General features: G+C 37.5%; 1 protein-coding gene across 1 annotated transcript in view; it reads right to left on the bottom strand.

The window, feature by feature from the left end:
* Nucleotides 1-24215, bottom strand: part of LOC133528388 (myosin-I heavy chain) — a 115468-nt gene that overhangs the window by 76476 nt on the left and 14777 nt on the right. The window contains exon 2 of the mRNA XM_061865763.1: nucleotides 9182-9233. The gene's annotated coding sequence lies outside the window, so the exon portion shown is untranslated. The remainder of the gene's footprint in view (nucleotides 1-9181; nucleotides 9234-24215) is intronic.

The following is a 24215-nucleotide window of genomic DNA, read 5'->3' as shown; positions in this document are numbered from 1 at the left end:
TGTGCATTGCATTATGCGGGTGTGTGTGTGCGTATTAGCTTAACGGCGACTAAATTGGCTTTAAGTACGGCTACCACCAGTTTGATACTGACATATTCGCTAGCGGGTCCTACTTACTCGTACTTTCTATGCATCTCGCTCGTACTCGCATATTAGTGCGAGATGTAAAGAAAGTAAGTTAAGCAGACGTTAGCGAATATGTCAGTTTGACAATGCTAAAGACAGTCGTGGAAAGTCTAATAATAGTCGTTAATTAACCAATTAGCGCCCATTGTACCCACATGGGTACACCTGGGATACGGCGTTTGATTAGATTTTCAATTGTAACTCTACCTTTAGAAAAATGGTGGGTTCTCAAGAGTGTGTGTAGGCGCTAATGAGTTAAATTGGCATTTATAAAAATAAATCCAGGTGATCAGAAGACTCACCACTCCTTGCTTCATTAAGTCATATATTGAAGTGTTAAAAAAATTTAACAACTGCCCTAAAAAAAACACGGTCCATATTAAAAAAAAAACGGGAAATGTTAGCCAATATGTGGGGAAGGTGAGTAGAGTATCCGCCCTATAAAATAATCGTCACGCAACACAAAGCAAATACGTAATGATCCGTTTAACACCCCACGCAGGACGAGAATGACATCAGCACGCGCTGGATACAAAAAATGGGGCTGACAGGAACACGGATTCAGCTGTAATTTTTTTTACCAACAAACTACTTAAGTTAAATTAAGGCGACTGCGTGGTTGTTAGATTACGTAGCCAAAATGCCAATCGTTACCGCTCCGTATCGAACGAAACGCAACCGTTAATGTCTGTCGCACTAATTTGGAAGAGTGATAGAGAGAGATGGCTACGCTACAATACGGAGCATTAACAATTGGCACGTTGGCCAAGAACCCAGTTATTTCATGTCTTTATCGTCTCGTATTATACAGGAATGGTATAATCAAAGATATACCACAGCGACTAGCTATTGCAGAAATAATATAAGGACCACCATAAAGAAAGTAAGGTGGAATTTGTTGAATAATTTTGAAATACAAGGAAAAGAAAGAAGAAGCTTCCACATTTAACGAATGCAGCGTTCGCATTCGCAAGGGGTGCGCGAGCGCTGCAAAGTGCAATGCCTGTAGTGGCACAAACAACGCAAGCTTGCTTGCACACACACTAGGAGGTTGGTTCACGTACAGCCAGTAAATTATTAGCTTAAGTAGCACCCCTGCATACATTTTTATATGCAGGTTGTAGGTTCATATTTTCTGTTCACTAACTTGAAAAAGTGGCTCGGCCGTAAAAGATTTGCCAATAATGAAGAGATAGAGTCTGCTGTTGATGGCTATTTTGAGGAGCTTGACACTGATCACTATAAACAGGGTATCGAAGCTAATGAACATCTCTGGGAAAAGTGTATTACGTTTGCGTTGAAAGGACCCATTGGTTGACTGGTAGAGAATGCCTTAAGGCATTAAGTCCGCCATTTGTACCTTCATGTATTGTGCAATAAAGATTAAATAAATAAATAAATAATAAAGGAGACTAAATTGAGAAAAAAATTAGTTTTTTTTTAAATTATTTTGTGTTATGTTTGTTAGGCCTTTGTGGGACCCTACAGGATAATACATAAATTAACCTGGGTATTTAAGGGATAATACATAAATTAACTAATTGAGGCTTGTAAAGTTTTATGAATAAGGGGTTTATTCTGTGGCGTTCAGGATGTTCTCCTTCACGCCAACTAAGTACAAGACAATAGGCCTGAACACTACAGACTTAGAACTAAGATTGGATCTGTGGCTTCGTCTGTAAAAGAAACTGGGCCACACTTGAGCACGAGAGCTGGGTCTTTATTCACTATGATCACTAAGCAAATTTCTCCAAGTGAACCATTATAGGTTATAACCTCTGTTACTCACAGTTATTAAGAATGTCGGGGTCAAGTTATAGTTGGGCGTGCTCACAGTGAAGAGTAAATGTGTTGTGAATGATAATACAGCTCTCCGGCCCATTATGCCCGTCCAGCAGTTTAGGGTTAACGAACCCGAGTGTCGCACAGTGGGTGAATTACGTTTTAAGCTTTATTTATGGGACCGCTTTAGGCCAGTGTAAACATGGCTTGATTTTTAATGATTGTTTGGCTACTAGTTGATTAATAAATCGTGCTGTAAACGAAACAATATTTAATAAGTACTACAAGTACATAATTTTACAGTTCATCTGGCATAGTCAAGCCAAGCCAACAAACAAGCCACATCAGCCAAGTGAAATTACAATCAAAAAAGCAAACGTTTGTTTCAATCTACTCATGCTGGTCGAAAGTTGGAAACTGATCTTTTGATAAATATTACCCACCTAAGTAGTAATTATACCTTCCCCACCCTAAAAATTGGCGAAGTTAGCGCAAATATCAAAGATTATAACGCATGAATTATACATGAGTTTAATTTGTACGTATCACCTCGTACTTGTGCTACTTGTCTACTCAATGGGCACAATTAACCCCTGTGTTTAATATGCAATGAATGAATACATTAACATCTATGAACCGATCTTAAGGCACCTAATTCCCACCCACGTCATTAGTACCAGATACCTAGATTCGTACAAAAGAAAAACGTCACAAGTTTATATTGAGATCCACGGTGCATAGTGTATTTAGGCAAAGTGTACTGTATACTAACTAATAACTCGAGCTTCTTTCTTCTCGGTTATTCTTGTGTAGAATTTTAAAGTTGGAAAGAGAAGCATCATGCATCAGGTGTACCATAATTAAGGCTGATGTATTCCTTTGGCACCGTTCGACACGTATGTGTTTCCTTTACTGGCGGGCAACCGGAATGACAAACAGCTATTGTCTATTGTCAGTGCAATATGGGATGCTTTTGAACCCTTAAAAGCGTATCTTGAGAAAGATGGACTGTATGCAACATACCCAAGGCAGGTTGTTATATTTGATTTAAAAAAATGTTAGGGTAACCAACAAATATCAACTGCGTAATACAACATGCGCCTATTGATAAATAGTTTATACAAAGATGAATTACCTATTTGAATAATAAATTATTTGAGTAACACAGAAATATAAGAATAAAGCCTAGCTTTATATCAATAACCACTTTAAATCCACTTTAAACTTTTAATAGCCTATCTTATCTTATGATTTTCGGGGGCTCTTGCGGATACACACTTCGACCCATAGGGATTTTTTGTGTAATTACCCCCTTAAGAAAGATCCATCAACTACTCAAGAGCTTTTCCGACCATCTCCATATGACAGATGATGGAGTGTATGTGTAGCATTTTTAATTCCTTTGGTTCCAGATAGTTTGCTCCAAACTCCTTCAGTATTTGTCTGGCGAGGGCGTGACATTAGGTGTCTTACTTTCTCTTCCTCTTCGCCACACATTCGACTTTCGGTGTTGTCAGCTTGTCCCATCTTGACCAAAACTGCTTTAACCCCGTAATGGCCAGTAAACACCCCTGTTATAATTTGTAGTTGTCTTTTGCTAAGTTTCCATAGCTTTTTGCTCCAGCCGGAATAAAGCATAACTCGCGATATCAAATCCTGTATAACACTCATAAATAATATACTAAAAAAGAATACTCTTTTTGCTACCCGTATCTTTATATGCACCTTAAATTCTACAGTACCTGGGCGACCGAGCTTTGCTCGGTTATAAGTGTTATAACTATTGTAATGTGGTGGTGTATAGGTGATAATCTTAACTACATTTTTTTACTAAATTAAACTTGCCTAAAACAATAAAAATTAAAAAATTATATATCAACTTGAACATATAAAAAAAAAAAATAATAATCACCGGGCGAGATTCGAACCCGTAACACTCGTATCTAGCCGTCCGCGTCTTAACTCGCTGGACCAGATGGGCAGTTGCCGGCAACACGAAATTAGCGACCATATTCTGCGTCGAAAGAAAAACGCATGAAAACTCGAAAACACGCGTTTTCCCAAACATAAGACTAATCTAGATCGATTGTATACCCCCAAAAACTCCCATATACCAAATTTCAGCGAAATCGTTAGAGCCGCTTCCGAGATCACAGAAATATATATATATATATATTTCTGTGATCTCGGAAGCGGCTCTAACGATTTCGCTGAAATTTGGTATATGGGAGTTTTTGGGGGTATACAATCGATCTAGATTAGTCTTATGTTTGGGAAAACGCGTGTTTTCGAGTTTTCATGCGTTTTTCTTTCGACGCAGAATATGGTCGCTAATTTCGTGTTGCCGGCAACTGCCCATCTGGTCCAGCGAGTTAAGACGCGGACGGCTAGATACGAGTGTTACGGGTTCGAATCTCGCCCGGTGATTATTATTTTTTTTTTTTATATGTTCAAGTTGATATATAATTTTTTAATTTTTATTGTTTTAGGCAAGTTTAATTTAGTAAAAAAATGTAGTTAAGATTATCACCTATACACCACCACATTACAATAGTTATAACACTTATAACCGAGCAAAGCTCGGTCGCCCAGGTACTGTAGAATTTAAGGTGCATATAAAGATACGGGTAGCAAAAAGAGTATTCTTTTTTAGTATATTATTTATGAGTGTTATACAGGATTTGATATCGCGAGTTATGCTTTATTCCGGCTGGAGCAAAAAGCTATGGAAACTTAGCAAAAGACAACTACAAATTATAACAGGGGTGTTTACTGGCCATTACGGGGTTAAAGCAGTTTTGGTCAAGATGGGACAAGCTGACAACACCGAAAGTCGAATGTGTGGCGAAGAGGAAGAGAAAGTAAGACACCTAATGTCACGCCCTCGCCAGACAAATACTGAAGGAGTTTGGAGCAAACTATCTGGAACCAAAGGAATTAAAAAATGCTACACATACACTCCATCATCTGTCATATGGAGATGGTCGGAAAAGCTCTTGAGTAGTTGATGGATCTTTCTTAAGGGGGTAATTACACAAAAAATCCCTATGGGTCGAAGTGTGTATCCGCAAGAGCCCCCGAAAATCATAAGATAAGATAGGCTATTAAAAGTTTAAAGTGGATTTAAAGTGGTTATTGATATAAAGCTAGGCTTTATTCTTATATTTCTGTGTTACTCAAATAATTTATTATTCAAATAGGTAATTCATCTTTGTATAAACTATTTATCAATAGGCGCATGTTGTATTACGCAGTTGATATTTGTTGGTTACCCTAACATTTTTTTAAATCAAATATAACAACCTGCCTTGGGTATGTTGCATACAGTCCATCTTTCTCAAGATACGCTTTTAAGGGTTCAAAAGCATCCCATATTGCACTGACAATAGACAATAGCTGTTTGTCATTCCGGTTGCCCGCCAGTAAAGGAAACACATACGTGTCGAACGGTGCCAAAGGAATACATCAGCCTTAATTATGGTACACCTGATGCATGATGCTTCTCTTTCCAACTTTAAAATTCTACACAAGAATAACCGAGAAGAAAGAAGCTCGAGTTATTAGTTAGTATACAGTACACTTTGCCTAAATACACTATGCACCGTGGATCTCAATATAAACTTGTGACGTTTTTCTTTTGTACGAATCTAGGTATCTGGTACTAATGACGTGGGTGGGAATTAGGTGCCTTAAGATCGGTTCATAGATGTTAATGTATTCATTCATTGCATATTAAACACAGGGGTTAATTGTGCCCATTGAGTAGACAAGTAGCACAAGTACGAGGTGATACGTACAAATTAAACTCATGTATAATTCATGCGTTATAATCTTTGATATTTGCGCTAACTTCGCCAATTTTTAGGGTGGGGAAGGTATAATTACTACTTAGGTGGGTAATATTTATCAAAAGATCAGTTTCCAACTTTCGACCAGCATGAGTAGATTGAAACAAACGTTTGCTTTTTTGATTGTAATTTCACTTGGCTGATGTGGCTTGTTCAGTGCCGGATTAAGAAATTTTGATGCCCTAAGCATTTCTAGATCTTGGTGCCCCCTCTGCCTAGGCTCATCCAGATTACATTGACAACATTGTTTTTTTTTGGTAAACTAAGTTACGTTCATGGTCGCATTACTGCTGCAATTTGTATTTTCAATCCATTACTTATTTTATCAAGGAAATTGACAGTGCTGCAGCAGAAACGTTGCAACAGTAATGCTGGTGCAGTCGCCATCCTAATGTCACCTTTATCAAAGCATGCGTGAACTAAATGACTGAAATTACCTATATCTATGATTGTGTACTTGCCTTTCCGCTAACTATGTGATTAAAACCCGCTTTGGTTCACTTCACAAATAAACCCTAGAAGTAACATGACCAAAAGTAACCCGAAAGTTACATTAAGGACTGAGGCCCAGAGGCAATAAAATTGTAATTCGTACATGCGACAGGGAGACAACACGTTGAACGTGGTTCGCGGTTGACCCTCAGTTTTTTCAACCGTGGCGGGAAATCGTGCGAGGCCGAAGGCCAAATTGCAGGACAGCAGTGCTTGGAATTGAACCAATGGTGGCAATAGTCAAAAAACAAATCCAACGACCATGCTCTTCATAAGGTTGAAGATCCGAAGTGCCCACTTGGCGCTTCCGAGCAAGACCTAAAGGCGAAGTTGCGAGAGGGCTGGGTTTTATAACTGACTGAAAAAAATACCCAGTGTAAGCGAGGACTAAGGCGGAGCTCCACGCAGGGTTGAAAAGAGAGCTTTTCTGAGAAGCGCATTCATGTGAGGCCAAAGGTCGAGCTTCAGCAGGGCTGAGCTCTGGCAAGAATCTATGGCCAAGTGTCTTAAAAAACTAAGTCGAAAGCTGAGCTCTTCATTAGGCTGAAAGCGCGGTCAGATCGGCGCTTTTACGTATGAGGCCAAGCCCACGCTGCAAGAAAGTAGAACTTGGAATTGACAAATTGTGTGAATGAGGCCGAAGGCTGAGGTCCTCATAAGGTTAGGTTAGACGCCCGGAGAGTCTGATGGCGGCGCGCTATAAAAAAAAAAACAATGGCGAATTGTAAACAAAGCATAATGCCCAGCCGCGAGAGACGAAAGCCTGGATTTGGACACATGGCCAAGTTTATGTGAGGCTTAAGGTCAACTTTTGCATAAAGTAAAAAGCCGAGTATGAGTAAGACCTAACGAAATCGAACCAATGTGATCAGGGCTCTCCTGCTGCTCGGCATTTGGCCTCGCTCAAAAGGGCACGTGATTAGAGTTAGTTGCAGCCGATGAAATAGGCGTTTTGAACCGAAGATTTCCTTTGGCAGGATTGGCCCCTAGGAGTTAGGACCCAAGCCCAAGGGTTGAATTAGTTAAGAAGTGGAGCCACCAAGTTTTGTAGTGTATATTTTTAGAGGAGGGTGTGGGCTTTCAACTTTATCGTGATATCTACATCAGTTAAGCTAGTAGGCTATGTTTGGTATCGTTTTCGTAAAAATGAGGAATGCCGAACTCATTTACGAGTATGGTATCACATTGACACCATTCCGAAGTGGAAACATGTAAATTTTTAATTTTTTTGTTTAATATTCCTCTTCACGCTTCAACCGCTGAACCAATTTAGTTGAAATTTGGTATAGAGATAATTAGTTTAGTCCCGAGAAAGGACATAGGATAGTTTTAATCTAAAAAATTATCGCTTAGGATGTGTAAAGGAGGGTGGAAGTTTATGTGGGGAATCAATAACAGCTGCACCTATTTGAATGAAATTTGGTATGATCTACATTTTAGATTTTGTCGAAAATGATACCAAACGTAACTCAGAACCTAAACTTGAACAATTATTGACCTCCGACTGACCGACTTCGCCGAAGCTGAAATAAACCAGAATCAAAAATCTGGGTGGCATCACTTCTTAATTACATCTTAGGAAAACAAAGATTAATTCTGCTAAAAACCTTTGGTTCAAATAAAACCTCAAAATAAAAGCTTTTGGTTTTCGACCTTCGTGGGGCCCCGAACCTGCACTTTAGCCTTTGATTCCGTCATCAGTTTTTTTATCATAAAACATTGACAATTAGTTCACACGATCGCGGCTCTGCAGCTTGGCCGTGTGCAATACGTCGCAAACCACGCAAACCAATCTGGGTGCAAGAGATCGGGCAGCATGAGTGACAAATTCCGATCCTCGAAAACCTGTTAAAACTTCGGTGCGAAGCCGAAGGCCGAATTGCAAGAGAGCGAAATTCGGACACGACATAATTATAAATTAAGACAAAAGTGTAGATCTACTATTAAATTCGACACCCCGAGAAGGCTGAAGAACAAGCTCCACGTAGGGTTGAAGACAAATAGCTTTCTAAAACTGAGCTCTACGTTGGGTGTAAGGCCCTTTGACCCAAAGGCTGACAGACTTGCAGAATGCTGGCAATCAAAAATCAACCACGAACAAATGGGTAAAGTATGAGGAAAAAATCAGGATATTGCAAGCCTGATGGAATGGGTCTCCTCGTAGGGGCAAAGGCCTGCGTTGGAGACGTGCTTACGTGCCCTGTACACGATGCACAAAGGTTCATGTACAAAGTACCCGTTTTTTTTGCCTGCGATTTTGGTGCCCCCCCAGACATGGTGCCCTAAGCAAGTGCTTATTTTGCTTAATGGTTAATCCGGCACTGGGCTTGTTTGTTGGCTTGGCTTGACTATGCCAGATGAACTGTAAAATTATGTACTTGTAGTACTTATTAAATATTGTTTCGTTTACAGCACGATTTATTAATCAACTAGTAGCCAAACAATCATTAAAAATCAAGCCATGTTTACACTGGCCTAAAGCGGTCCCATAAATAAAGCTTAAAACGTAATTCACCCACTGTGCGACACTCGGGTTCGTTAACCCTAAACTGCTGGACGGGCATAATGGGCCGGAGAGCTGTATTATCATTCACAACACATTTACTCTTCTAGATCGACTAATCTAGATCGATTGTATACCCCCAAAAACTCCCATATACCAAATTTCAGCGAAATCGTTAGAGCCGCTTCCGAGATCACAGAAATATATATATATATATATATATATATATATATATATATTACAAGAATTGCTCGTTTAAAGGTATAAGATATATAACATATGTAGCTGTAACGCGAACAAAGATGTATAAAATAACCAACCATAACATTCGCTTTGAAGGCTCGGCTGCAGGATTGTTATCAATGGAGGAGGATAGAATAGACATGTAACGTCACTCAGGGTTATGGTGAAAATCTTGTCAAACGCTCACCCGTTTGGAGATACTGCTCCGGCAAGTTACGGCTGATTCATCGTTCAAAAATCTGAAAAAATTAAAGGATATCTGTTAGTTCTATAATATAACCAACTTGAAGCAATTTAGGCTTGTACAGATTATTTATTTTGAGTCGGTTGTTTGGAGTTGTTTGTTACAAAAATACAATGCACAAGACACAACGATGCAATGTTACGTTACACATATAATTGAACTCTACGGAAATAAAGCACACCCAATGGCACTACATACTAAAGCCATGTCCCAGAGATTTTCAGGGCGGGTATTGGAGGTGCAAATTGCAATTTCGATGTTCCCTCCCGTCATATCTAGGTCAGCGGTAGGAAATATTTGCGAAATGCAATGTGTTATAACGAAGGTTTATACCATAATATTGGATTTCCTATTTCCGACTCGGAAATTTGGATGTTATACAAGCTGAGGCATAGTATTTGGATTTCAAGCAAACTTTAGATAATATTTTACCTGTACGTAGTTTTAAGAATCAACAAAAAAGGCTTAATTATATAATAAAAATTCTTAGCAGACTAATTAAAAAGAGAAAACATAAAATTGACGACCTGTCTGGCCAATTGGTTAGTGAGTAGTGACCCTGCCTATGAAGCCGATGGTTCCGGGTTCAAATCCTGGTAAGGGCATTTATTTGTGTGATGAATATATTTGTTTCTGAGTCATGGATTGTTTTCTATGTATTTAAGCACTTATATATTATGTATATATGTATTTATGTCCTCTAATATTTACCCTTAGGTCGCGTGGTCCGATCGACTAGTCCGATCAATCGGAATACGAAGTTTTTTTTTTCCTGTTGGCTCGATTGATCGGACTATAAAGACTTAGAAAATCCTGTCAGTCCTACTATCGGTGTAATGGGATTTTAAAAGTTCGTCTAGTTCGATCGATCGAACCACGAGACCTTGAAAAATCCTCTTAATCCGATCACACAATTTTTATTTTTCCTGTTTGTCCGACCGGTACTTTCATGGTTACTTTTGTAATCTACCAACATCTCAAAAGTGTTTTCTCACTTTAATTAGCCATACACGAACGGTTTTGCCCGTCGGATCGGGCACATCCGTGGCTATATCTCACCACACACCGACGGATTTGCCTGCGGACGGGTGCCCGGCGGGCAGATCCGTATCTATATTTCTCGACACACACGCACGGATGTGCCCGCTGGCGGTACTAGTATAGTCAAGTTAAGAAAAAGTATGGAAGTAAGTCGTGTAGTCGTGCTTTTTTTGGATTTGTTAGATGGCGCAACTAGATTGTTTCCCCCGAGTTGCACCGTTTCTATTATGTACGGAAGACCGTTAAATTTTAGGTATAAACTATAAAGTGCCGTAATTTTGGAGTAAATTAAAAGCTATTAGGTTCAAGCTAAGTAGTGTATAGAGAACACCTTGGTGCATAGTATATCTTAATTAAAAAGATGTGCAATGTATGATACCCTAAAAAAATTTTTTTTTTCGATTGCGGCTCGAGGATAAGTCAGTCGGTTGGTGCAATCTCAAGTTAAGCTTTTTAAAGCATTATAAACATTCAGTTAACTTTGCACGCCTGGGCAAATTATGGAACATGTATTTTTAATTATTTTGTACATTGTGCTTCGGGGGAAATTAAGAGAGACGTGAAAATTTTAAAAACGGTACTTATCTAAAGACACTACATTTGCACTAAATAAAAAATAGATTTTTTTTACCGGAAGTTTGTCAAAAAGTAAATAGAATTAATCGCAACGAACTGCAAGCGAAGGTGGTTGGCAGCACGCGGCGCGGGGCGCGCGGGGCGGGGAGATAGCGCAGCGCGCAGCTAGGGTTTGCAATATCCGACAATTTTTCGGATCCGGATACATAGAAATAGGATATCAAGAACGACTGTCAAACTTCAAAAGTGCGACCAAAAATGAAATGCAAGTTTGTGCGTAAATTGTCTGTGAGATCAAAAATAGTGATGTCATGTTACAACATATTAATAATCTATCGGTGTTTGACTGCTTTATCGACTACTTATTCAAATGTGTTTGATTGTATAAAAAATGTTATACGAGTAGGTATGAAGTCGCTTCCCTTATGGTCATATAGGGCCCAAAAGGTGCCTTTGATGAAACCAGCATCATATTTTAGTATGTTGTTAAGCATGTTATTCTGACTAAAAAACCATCGGGAGACAGTTTCTAACGTGGTTAAGTCACCAGTTATGACGTCATCAAAATGGCCGGTGCCGTGTTCAGAATATTGCGTATACCACAGCAATTATATCACATGTAAGCTTGTGTGGGGTGTCATAAAAAGCAAAATTAAATGCGCTACAATATCGTTCATACATTTGACCTTGTAAATACCATAGTTTGCGAGACATTTTAAGTTTTATTTAAATTTTCCCGAAAAAAAAACCGTTTTTTGTTTTCATCAACTTTACTAGTAACTTTACAGGAAGACGTTGTATCAAGATATGAATGCTACATTAATAAGCTATAAAATTCCATTAAAATTTTGAAAATCGGTTTATAAACAAGCAAATTACACTATTTTTGTTCCATACCGGATGACACCACCAAGAGTCGGATGGCTGTTTCAATACAATTTGCAAGGCAAATGATGTTTAAGTAAAGGTAACTTAAAATATTTTCGATAAAAGTATTATTATCAAAATTAAGAATACTGAGATCGTTTTATTGTAATTTACTCCGGATCTAGCTAATTAAAGTTACACACTAATTAAACAAAAATATTTTTTTTTTTACGTATTATTTTGTCCCAGAGCATGCACCTTCGCATACGCAAAGCATAGTGTATTTAAATCCGTGTTTTACTCCCCCACACCCTGTACAGCGTTCTTTGCACTTGCAAGACAATAGCTCCTTGCAGAGGTGTACGCTGGTCCATCATTTTTCTTTCGCCAAGCCTAGTTGCAAGAATCTAGCATTTGTGGGTCGCTATTCAGGTAAATTGGTCCCAATGTGGGTCTGTTAAGCCCTTTTTATATGCTGTAGGAGAGCATCCTGTTGAAGGAATATACTCGATCGCTCTGGTTTTTCCTAAACAAGATCCTCCTCGCAGTATTTACATTACCTATTTGTGTCCCTACTGGGAAGTTATATGTAGGGTTTGCAATTAGAATATTGTGATATTCTAATTATTCGAATATCCACCAAAATAAATGTCCGAATAAACTGATTTAGATAACACAGAAATAACGTTTTTAACTATGTTTTAATACAATGATATCACCCCCAACTAATTTTAAATGATTACTTGATTACTACAATAGCTAACATAATGTTATCTCTAAAACCGTACTTAATAAGGAGGGTTTATATCTGGATTAGCTGGTGCATAGTTGGAAATACATCCAATGCCTCACCTCGTGTTCATTCGTCATGAAATACTAACTATGCTCTCATAACTCCACGCTAGTTGGATACTCCGAGGGCGTTTTAAGGCTACTCTAGCTCCCTATTTTTCCTACGCTTTCATCTTCTCTATCTTCATCTCTGATAGGTCCCAGAATATTCCGCCAGAATTTCGTCTTCTTCACTAAGAACTTGTTCTTTTTTTTCTGATTCAGAGTCCAAGTGTAATACTTACCGATGTTATTCATCAAAATCTAATTATTGTCTTATAGACTTGAATCATGGACAGTCTACTGATCAGCTTGGACACTAGAACTCGGCGAAGCGCTGCTGAGCATCTTAGGGCATTTTGGATTCGAACATCTATCTCCTCTTCCCGATTACTTTAGGTAGGTCTTTTCTTTTCGATCTGCGGTGGCAGCATGGTTCTATTTTTATCACTTGTCACTATGCCCTTCATGACAAATGATAAAGAGCCGACCATCTTAGCCCTATTCATTTGGAGATATTCTAGTGGTTGATTATCAGACCAATTTTCTCTCCTTCCTACTCTACTATCCTAGCCTTGGCCTTCAGGTTGCTTTTGTTTTGAGCCTATAGCCCCAAGTCATCAAGATATCCAATGATCTAATTGCATTGCATTAAGCAACATTCGCATTCATTGTATAAAGTTACTGCGTGACATGATGTACCTATCAAAATTGATGTGCTGTTAGTATTTGAATTGATTAAATATATGAAAATACTATATTTAAATGACAAAATGGTATGAAATTATTCATAAATTTCATTAGAAAATTGTTCCGGTTATAGGTCAATAACCATATTTAACGGATCCGTACTATCCGGATCTTATGACTCGATATCCGGATATTTCGGATATCCGGATCTCAAACCCTACGCGCAGCGATTGTTCCGAGACAGTTTGTTTGACACTTTTGACGGGCAACGAGCACAAATCTTTCTTCTGGCATTAAAACGGAACTATTGTTTTAAACAATATTGAGTGAACTAAGTAGTCTAACGTTTTCGTAAGTATATGGAAAAACGCGATTTTTCGAATTTAACAAACATTGAGCGTACCTGTATTTAATTTGTTGACTGTCTGTCTGCATACTCAGAAACCCTACTATTTTTGCAGTACAATCCACTACTCGTGCCTCAAGAGCCGTGCTTCGTCGGTGCATCTACGCGCGTTCCTTCTCTTGCCAAGTTGCCACTAATCACGCGCTTGTCGCTTCTGTGTATTTATTGCTCTACGTTTTTGGTACTTGATTACAAAACTGCATGTTCCGTATAAAAATGCCAATTTTTTATGGGGTGCGAATGTAAACAAAATCAAATGAATATGATTGCATCAATTTCCAATAGTATTAAAATTTCCCCCGAAGTACAACGACAGTAAAACATGAAAAACTACTTTCCGGGTGTCGCACCATGGTGCGAATTTGACATTGGATTTAGATATTTTTTCTAATTATTTACTCAATTTGCACCGAGTACATTACTTTCCCCAGACCCGCAATGGCCAAAATAGATTTTTTTTAATGTTGTTTTTTTTTTGCCTGTTCCGTAGCTTAAATTAACATAAATAACACGTGCGAATTTAGATATAAGTGTTGTAAAACGTACGCCAAATTACACCGAGTACACCTTTTTTCTCTTCTTAGTTATAACCATTACATTATTTTCAGCCGATTTCACCCCTTTCCGGGGGGGTGAATTTAGTAACGATTGTATAAAGTTCGATTTTTAGCCCATACAAAACAATCCGTAGTGATTTTATTAGTCCTTAGAATTAGTTCCTGACTTTAGTGAAATTTGAGTTAATTTGACCGTACTAGTACATCTGGCGGGCTGATCCGACGGGCAAAACCGTCCGTGTATGGCTAGCTTTTCGACGCGGAATTTTACTACCACGAAATAGTAAGTCTACGGTTACGTCCGATCAGTCGATGCAACAGGAAAAAAAACGTCCTCGTGGTTCGATCGATCGAACTAGACGAACTTTTAAAATCCCATTACACCGATAGTAGGACTGACAGGATTTTCTAAGTCTTTATAGTCCGATCAATCGAGCCAACAGGAAAAAAAAAACTTCGTATTCCGATTGATCGGACTAGTCGATCGGACCACGCGACCTAAGGGAATATTTACTAATTTATTTTATTTTATAAAATTATAAAATGTTCTTAAAATTTTGTGACGGGACTAAACGGGACTAGATCGCCTATTTATTATATCCCACTTATATTTCCAACCTATAGGTACTAATATAATAAACCAATTAATATATTGAATAATAGAAATAGCGACTTTTTAGAATGACTTTGCAAGTGTGAGAAAATCATATATTATGATGATAGATAAAGGCTTATGCAAGCCGGCATACAATGCTACTATCAATTGGACAGGTCACAATACAAATTAAAACCGATTAGGTATCCCTTTGGAACACGCGTGTTGGTATGGTACATAGATAGGGAAGTATATGTATTTATCCCTATTCTCCACAAACTTAGGTACACTATAAATTTATTTTACCTGGCAACATAGTTAAATATGGTACAGCTATTTAGTCAAAAAATCACTATTACGACACTAACGCTTTTGGAAATATGTTTTTGACTATTTATTGTACTCAAAATACACTGAACATTGTTGAGCACGTTATTGTTTTTGCATGTCTGACTGTAAGTCTGTACTCGACGTATACTATACAAGTATAATAGTGCGATCATAAATCATGAAATTACGATTAAAAATACATTACACCGTTATTAAAGAAACTTATGATAATTTGTATACCGTCAGTCTCCTTTGTAATACGCAGGAAATTGTATGTTCTACGTATGTACCTAACAGCAAAGTTAAAATTAGCTGTTGGTATATAGGGAAGTACCTATATGTATTTATATTTATCCCCATTCTCCACAAACGTATTACCTGGAAACATAGTTAAATATGATAGCTAGTCAAAAAATCACTATATGTTTTTGAAATGTGTATTTATTGCACTCAATTTACGCAAAAGATCTTGTTGAGTGCGTTAGTGTTTTTGTATTACTGAATCTATATCTACGTATAATAGTGGGATCATAAATCACGAAATTGCGATTAAAAACACATTACACAGTTATTAAACAAACGTATGATAATTTGGATACCGTCAGTCTCCTTGCTGGTGAGTGCACCGGAAAATGGCGGGTACCGTTCGAATTTATATCGGCACATTATACCATCATTACTTTTTCACGAAATAAGCACGGCCAGAAAGCGCACTGCATACAGCACGCGAAGGCAAAAAAAATTCGATGCAATTTCAAATTGTATTCGCTGATATGCTGATACATGTAGGGTCAAGGCGGAAACAGTTCAGAGGCTCAGCTCGAACAGTGGCTCAGTCGCCCAAATATCGCCTCTCTCGTGTTGTAATTAGGTTGAGTGAGTCACTGTACCCTCCTTGAACCTACATTTATGTATTGGAACACTTCCGGTGCTGCTAATAAGCAATATTAAATAAATCAAAGTAAGAAAGAAAAACAAAATACTTTATAAATAGAATATTTATAATATGTACGTGGTATCACTACACCTTACAAAACAAAGTCCCCTACCGCGTCTCTCTGTTTGTATGTATGTTCGCGATAAACTCAAAAACTACTGAGCGGATTTTCATGCGGTTTTCAGCTATCAACAGAGTGATTGTTGAGGAAGGTTAATGTATATAATTTATTAAAGTTTTGTGTATCCCGTGCGAAAACGGGGCGGGTCGCTAGTATAATATATGTATCGTGGTGATATTTTCTATCAAAACCATCAGAAGTATCAGGTTCTTGCGGGCTTGGTATTTTGGCTTCTTTATTCGGAAAATATTTGTTTTGAGACTTTCTGTACAAATAGTTTGTGGCAGGTATTTTCAGTCAAAGTTTGAGGTTTTTGAACTTCGCGATGCACGTGATTGTCATACTAAATAGTTTGATTTAAATTTAAAACAGATGGCGCGGAAGCGGCGGTGTTTGGATCACTGCCGACGAATCCGGTCATGCGTTTTTATGGCTGATTCTATCCGGGCTACTAAAATTGTCGAAATTGTTCCGAAGATAAAATTTGTTAAGATTAACAAAACATATTCGGGTTCAGTATACAACAAGCATAAATAGTAGCAAGTGAGTAAACAGAATTAACAGAAAAGAGAATTTCCACAGGATCTTCACAAATATAAACATTACATTTTCCATATAATCAAATAACATACTAGCATTACTATCCAAGAAACAAACTGGACCCAACTGCAATTGATTACTCAGTTTAAAGCACGCCAACCTATTAAGCATTAACGAAGGATAAACGCAAGGAACTGCCGAACTCCAGGTCGCGTGATGCGTGAGTCAGTGAATTAGGATTTATCGCGGGTGCTTTCCAGGGGGCCATGATGGCGGCCATAATTTTTTCTTTGGCAGGATTAAGAAACAAGTCTTTGGAAAAATTGTTATCGATAAAACTCACTTTCTGCTGCGAAACCTTACTTTGCAGGTGATTTTTAGCAAGACGAGCCTGGCAATCACTATTGTCTGAGGCTGCTAAAATGAGTTCGAGCCGCGCATCATCATGTGTTGCGCCGCACAATAAACATCTTAGTTGCTTGGTTGCTAAGAAACATATCCTGTTCAGGATCTAGTGTATAGTGTAGGTGCATAGAATTCTTGGACTAGCAGGAAAACAAACAAAAGTATGATTTATAATAGGGAAACCATAACTGCTGGACTGCTGCACTATGCACCGTACCTAAATATTTAAACTTCCCCATATTATCGCATAATTCACATACCATATTCGCCCATTAAGCTTTCATTAAGGAAATGGTCATTAAAAACTATTAAAAAGTGTGTGCGCAATGAGCAATTTCCGTTGGTCCCGGTTCGATACAGACTGGACTGTTGTTCAAAACATCGACAGACCAGCATAAGTCTGACTTCTAATTGTGCACAGTTGTTACGAGTTTAGGGATCAAGTTATATAAGGAGCTGAACGGAGCTGGAGACTAAATATTTTGGAAATAGATAAGGCGCCTTCAGCGGAACAATGCATACTGCGGATTAACGAGGTTTCCAGCCGTTTTGGATAACGTACAAAGACGGATGATGTACAATGATACTGTACATGTTTATCAGTAGTTAATACGAGCTAGGAAAATAAAAGCTTTATCGATGGTAGGATTTTTATCGGACTGACGATGTACGTAATGATTATCGGACTGATGTAATTAGTCTCAATTTTGTAGGAGTAGTATTTGGTTCTTAGCTTTTTTAAATCTTTACTTAGCTTAACAAAGATGGAGGCATTTATCGGTTGGGCAAATACCGCCATATTTTAGACCAGGATAGTAAAGAAAAGTTAATTTAGCGAATAACGGATGATTCTGTATGAAGGGCAAAAGCATATGGGCTGCCGACGGGCTTTTATATGGAGTTTAAGTTTTCCCATTTATTTATAGATTTTTGTCAGTTGGATTATTGACGAGTAATTGTTTACGTTTTGTCGCAACTGAACAATTAGAATAAACAGATACAAACTTAAGTGGGGCGCTAAGGCGTATTCATGCATACAACTAAGGTCCGACCGAGAACGCTTTTTCTGTCTCGGCCGAGAACGAGACCGAGATTCAATGGTATTCTCGGCCGAGACCGAGACCGAGACCGAGAATTTATAAAATAGAAGAAAAAAAAAAACACGATTTTTGCAATCAAAATGTTTTAATAGTCGAAATTCGATGATTTATCAGAAAAAGTTTTCATGGCCACTTCGTAGCGCTATAAAATAAATAGTATTTTTAGGGTTCCGTAGCCAAAATGGCAAAAACCCTTATAGTTTCGCCATTGCCGTCTGTCTGTGTCTGTCCGTATGTCACAACCATTTTACTCGAAAACTATACGATATATTTTATAACGATATATGGAAGGTGTATTATGTAATATAAGTCGCATCTTAGTAAGGTAAATAATTAAGCTGTAATAAATACTTTTTCAGGAAAATGATTTTGAATATCTTCTTATTAAAATGAAGGAAGTGCCACGAACATTCGCTCTTTGCTTGTCTGGCTTTTTGTATTGTATGAAGGTATGCCCTCCATTATGCATTGCCCGCCACTTGGCCGGTTTTTCTACTACGGATGTGCACAAAAAGAGCTACAGTAACAATAATCAGAATTAAAAAAGTTATATATTGTTACCCAAAAAACGTAATTTTTCAGCGTTATGGTCCGTTAAATTGTGACAATGCTCGTCGTTTAACTGGTCAGTTAGGGACCTGCTACTAAGCTAAGCCATATTAAATGAAAATCAACTTATGTCTCAAAAACCACACCGTGAGTTTCGTCAAAATTGCATTGAAGCATCCGCAAAGTTAGCATGAAATTATGTCCAATATTCCACAACTGTAATCCGCCACCGGTATTGTTTTGTACTTACCTACTGCTTTACCTTTTCCCGTAAACAAAAATATATTCAGTATCAAAAAGTCCAGTGTCATCTTACACCCACATCGACTTAATTTAAGTTACATGTCAATAACAATATACACTCATTTATTAACTCTTCCGGAATAACAACAACCACAAAACGAAAAGAACAAAAGAACAAGTCATTACTGGCAACCGAGCCTATCCGATCCCAACGCCGTATTTAATAAGTAATTGGCTTAAAATGTGGGTACGAAACCAATCAAAATCACAAAAACGTCACACCAAGCGGGCGAAGCAACCAACGGGTGGCTTAGAAATGGGCGCTCGTGCGCGGTAAATTCAAAATCCACCAATGATAACTGCCTAGTCTCGGTCTCGGCAAGAATCTCGGCCCGATTTTTGGCCGAGAATGCCGAGACCGAGACCGAGATCTCGGTCGGACCTTACATACAACTTAAAATGAAAATGCCCAGAGCCATCTCGCTTTAATCCGTTTAATACGAGAGCCTGGACTCTTTTAGGTTAAAATGTAGACTTCATGCAAATTTAAGAGGATTAGGCAGATGTTAGGTTCTGTACGCAGCCCGAGGTCGTTATTAAGCTCTGATTTACGACGTAGATCGAAATTCAAGCACATAAGTGATTTATACGCCGTGTTCACCGTAATCGCAATTCACCGTGAAATCGCTGTCTCGTAAATGGTTATCAAAATCAAACACGAACGTTGATGTAAAAAACACTAAATTGACTATGGTCTAAGCGTAAAACGTGCAATCAAGGCGATCTTTACCAAGGAGGCCTGTTTACGATAATGCCGACAAGAACATTTCCGAACACGGGATAATTTACCAGTGTCATTAGCATGATCACAGAGTAATACTATAGCAGATACGCTACTTTCAGAATAACACATTTAGGGACTCGAATTATTATTTTTGCAGCTTACAACCCAAAACGTTCATCATGTGTGTTTTCGAGAGAACGATATACGCTTAATATAACGCTTAATTCCCATAAATAAAATGTATCATAAAGGAAATTTCAGTTAATGTATGAGAGTGAGAGTGGTGTGTCTAATTTAGTATTATGAAACTTTTGGCAAGACTGAAACAATGGTGAGAGTACTTCGTCAAAGTTATAAAGCTAATAAATCTTGACACTGTTTGCCCTATTACTGTCAATGTTAATTAAAATCACTCCCAAGTTGTACCGTACGACATAGGTATGTAATGTACATACGTTTATCATACAAGGATATATTACTTGTAGAGTGTATAAATCGTGTATATGAATGAGCAGTGTATTTGCGTTTAATATCGCTAACAGCTGGCGGCATATTTCCAATAAGTAAGCGACAGTTTACTTAGTGCTAAATTGCTTACTCGATATGCAAGCGACATGTATTAAGAATTCTTACAAATCTGATATTTTAAACATACACAATAGTATATTTTAAAAAAACTTCTTACATATGCAAAAACCCGTTTTGTTACATCTGGCATTTGACGCGATTGGAAGTCGTTTGTAATTTGTATTTACAACCAACAATGTTCTCAAATTTGATTGAAATTTAGAGCAGAATTACTTTAAATCTGTAAACATCTGTAGGTACAATTCTGATGCAGGCACGTAATAATAATAATAAACAGTACGTTTCCGTGCACTGGGAGCTTTTTTAGTGCAAGATAATTGACGATTACAACAATTCATACAAAGAAAACTTAACAAGCGTTCTACAAAAAACCGTTATATCTACATATCGCAGATAGGCGCGGAAGTGTGAAAAACCGCTCCTTTTTGTGGGTACCGATTGTACGGAAATATAACCTTATTACCAAGTTGTAGAGCTTACAATTGTGTGTCTAATATGTTTTTGCCTCTAGCGAGATACTATGTATGCTATCATGATTAGGACCAGAGCATGTGAATATCGTTTGCATAGAACATCGTCACGCGAACTTCATTGCATATACTCTTTACTATTTAAGCGTAACATCCAGGGCCTGTACATGTCATGCCGTTGACGGAAAAAATGACGTCACGCTACATAAAGTGTGATTCCAAATAGTATTTTCGTAATAATTCATCATTTATCAACCTCTTTAGTTAACTGATTCCAACTGACTTTCAACTTGTTGTCACTCAACTAAATAATATATTGCTAGCCTATTTAATAATACATATTTTTGATTTTTTACAGTGTCTTTTACGTATCAAGAGCTAATTTTTCTACGCGTCAATAGATTAGTTATCTCAATTTGTAGTGTTATAAAACAACTCCCTGTATGTTACACTACGTCATTTTTGCGTGAACGGCATGAAATGTACTGGCTCTGGTAACATCATTTCAATATAAACATATACCAATACTACTACTTGGCTAAGTGGTAACTACATAATTTGTTATTGTTTTATTCATATAACTTAAGTGGGATATTTAAGATGTATCGTTATCTAAACCACACTAAGCGTCAAATGCTTATTGCATACTTCCTGTGTCACCTGCTTTTATAAGTTCTTAAATTTCACGACTCATAAGCGTGAGATCCTCGTTGTTTCTGCTAACTCTGCTTGAGCACTTTGAAAATAAGAATAACTTAATTAATTAATTTAAATACTTTCAATTTGACGTTACATTTAATGTTATCTATTAGCTTATTAATCTTATCGTGCTTTTTGTTAGGACATCTTCAAAATCAGTTCCAGACATTGGCAAAACTTAATTTTAGGACTGATATTTAACACGTAATTATGTATAGGTATTCAAAAATACGAGAAAAGTATTTCAAGAGTGACCGCTTTTTCAACCATTGACGGTGAGGGGGAGGAACCAATCGCAAATTATTGACATACCTACCGTTGCCGTTATTTGATCGGACATTCACAAAGATATTGTAATTCAGAACCAAATTAATGTAAACATTTCATTACTAGGATGTTTTGACGACCGGTCTGGCCTAGTGGGTAGTGACCCTGCCTATGAAGCCGATGGTCCCGGGTTCAAATCCTGGTAAGGGCATTTATTCGTGTGATGAGCAATGGATATTTGTTCCTGAGTCATGGATGTTTTCTATGTATTTAAGTATTTATAAATATTTATATATTATATATATCGTTGTCTAAGTACCCTCAACACAAGCCTTATTGAGCTTACTGTGGGACTTAGTCAATTTGTGTAATAATGTCCTATAATATTTATTTATTTATTTTATTTATAGGATATAGGAAAGTTTATTATGGTTTCGTGGAGACCATAGTTACGAAAAAGCATTATATGTATATCTAAGCAACTTCTACATATAATTTTAATTTTGGATTTCGCAAACCCTGCATACGTTACTAAAGTCACTAAACTGCAACAATAGTACACTAAGCCGCAAAATTGCAAGTGGCCTTTATGAACGAATTCATTAATTGTCCATGCCATTTTGCAGCTCGATGTTCGGTGTACGTTGTAAAAATTGACACTGATTAAAAAGGTAGAATACTTAGATCATACTGAAAGTTCCTGAATTCTTAAATTTTTTAATAATCCCTGGCATATAATTTTCAAATAGCATTCCTAAAATACAATTCATCACCAGGGGTCGGACAAAAAGTGCGGATGACGTAAAAATGACGTAATCTTGCACACAGGATGATGTTTGAGTTTGTATTTAAACTTCCATGTGACATGTAGTAACAAAGTAGTATTAATGAAGTAACAAAATAATCGTAAATAAATCCATGGAATTAATAATACAGGTGGTAGGGTGATGTAGTGAATAAAATAAATTTCACGAAACTTGTTACCATAAGGTATAATTATTTGAAATTAGTTAGAACAAGTCTGTGGGATTGCCACAATATTCGAGTAAAGATGACATTTTAGAGCTTTTTCTTATTGTACATTAGTAAATATAAATTTTAGCTAAATATAATCGTGAAGATACAATAGCTAAACAATAACGAAGTCAATTTATTGTTCATCTGATTGACAATGTGTCAGTCAAAAACGTACTTACTCATTTCAAGTGGCGATATCGTTTAATAAAGAGGTTGATAAATGATAAGTGATAATTGTTTATGAAAATCAAAAATACTATTTGAAATCATCCTATAAGTGGTTTGACGTCATCCGCACTTTTTGTACGACCCCTGTTCATCACCAAACAAATTGTATCTAAAAATAAACAATAAGTTATATTTTCAACAAATAAACATTTTCATTGCGTGACCTCTAAATGGCTTATTCCAGAAACTCAGTATTACCCACTTAATTAGTGTTGAGTTGCTCACTCGTGAGGCACCTCATTTGTACCACTCATTTAGTTAAATTGTCGCAGAACTTCACACCGCATAAATGTCATACATCACTCCTCAATTAATTTTACTCATTTACTCGCGCGCATCACACACAGCTCTTACCACTCAAACCATTCAAACACTTCAAATTTAAAAAAAAAAACTCTCAGCCTTTCAAACTCACTCGCGTTCCTCACAACTCGCAAGAGAGTCGCGAGGCGCTCGGTGCTCGCCGACATTCAAATGAAGAAATGAGTCATTGACGTCATCGCATTCATCGCTCACACTATCAACTGCCCAACTACAAACCTTATTGCAAGGACAAAAGGTCCACCGAGAAATGCGTTGTGTTTGTACCATTCACTCGCCTCACTGTGACATCCCCTCAAAAATCCTTTCAAAATGAAACAATGAATTAGATTTACCGAAAGAGGGAGTGAGACAGACACGCGCCGTGCTTCAATAACACCTCATCGAAAATACGTTAAAAATGAAACACGAAAGAAAACAAGCGTAAGAGTCCGCAAGCTTACATACATATTACGCCATTTTGATCCTAGCATTGCTAAGTTACTTGTCAAAAGCGAAAAATCTAAGTCATCAAAGAACCTACCGAAGAAAGTTTTTTCTCTCTGTCGCACTTGTAATTTCATACGTAAGTGCGACAGCAAAGCAAAACTTCGTGGTTCGCGGTAGGCCTCCATATTTGTTAGCTATTATTGTACTAACGCGCATACCAGTATAACCTGACCTCAAGACTCATATTGCTGGTGTCATGTATAATCTGAATCAATTAGACTGGACAGTGAAATGGTTACTTGATAAGCGATTGAAATGCCAACCAAGTCTCACTGGGCATTTACGAAGCTTGCTTAGTTAACAGTTATCGTTTAAGAGACCAAAAT

This window comes from Cydia pomonella, chromosome 19 (assembly GCF_033807575.1).
Source record: "Cydia pomonella isolate Wapato2018A chromosome 19, ilCydPomo1, whole genome shotgun sequence".
Classification (NCBI taxonomy): Eukaryota; Metazoa; Arthropoda; class Insecta; order Lepidoptera; family Tortricidae; genus Cydia; species Cydia pomonella.
This window is presented reverse-complemented; position numbering and strand designations above follow the sequence as displayed.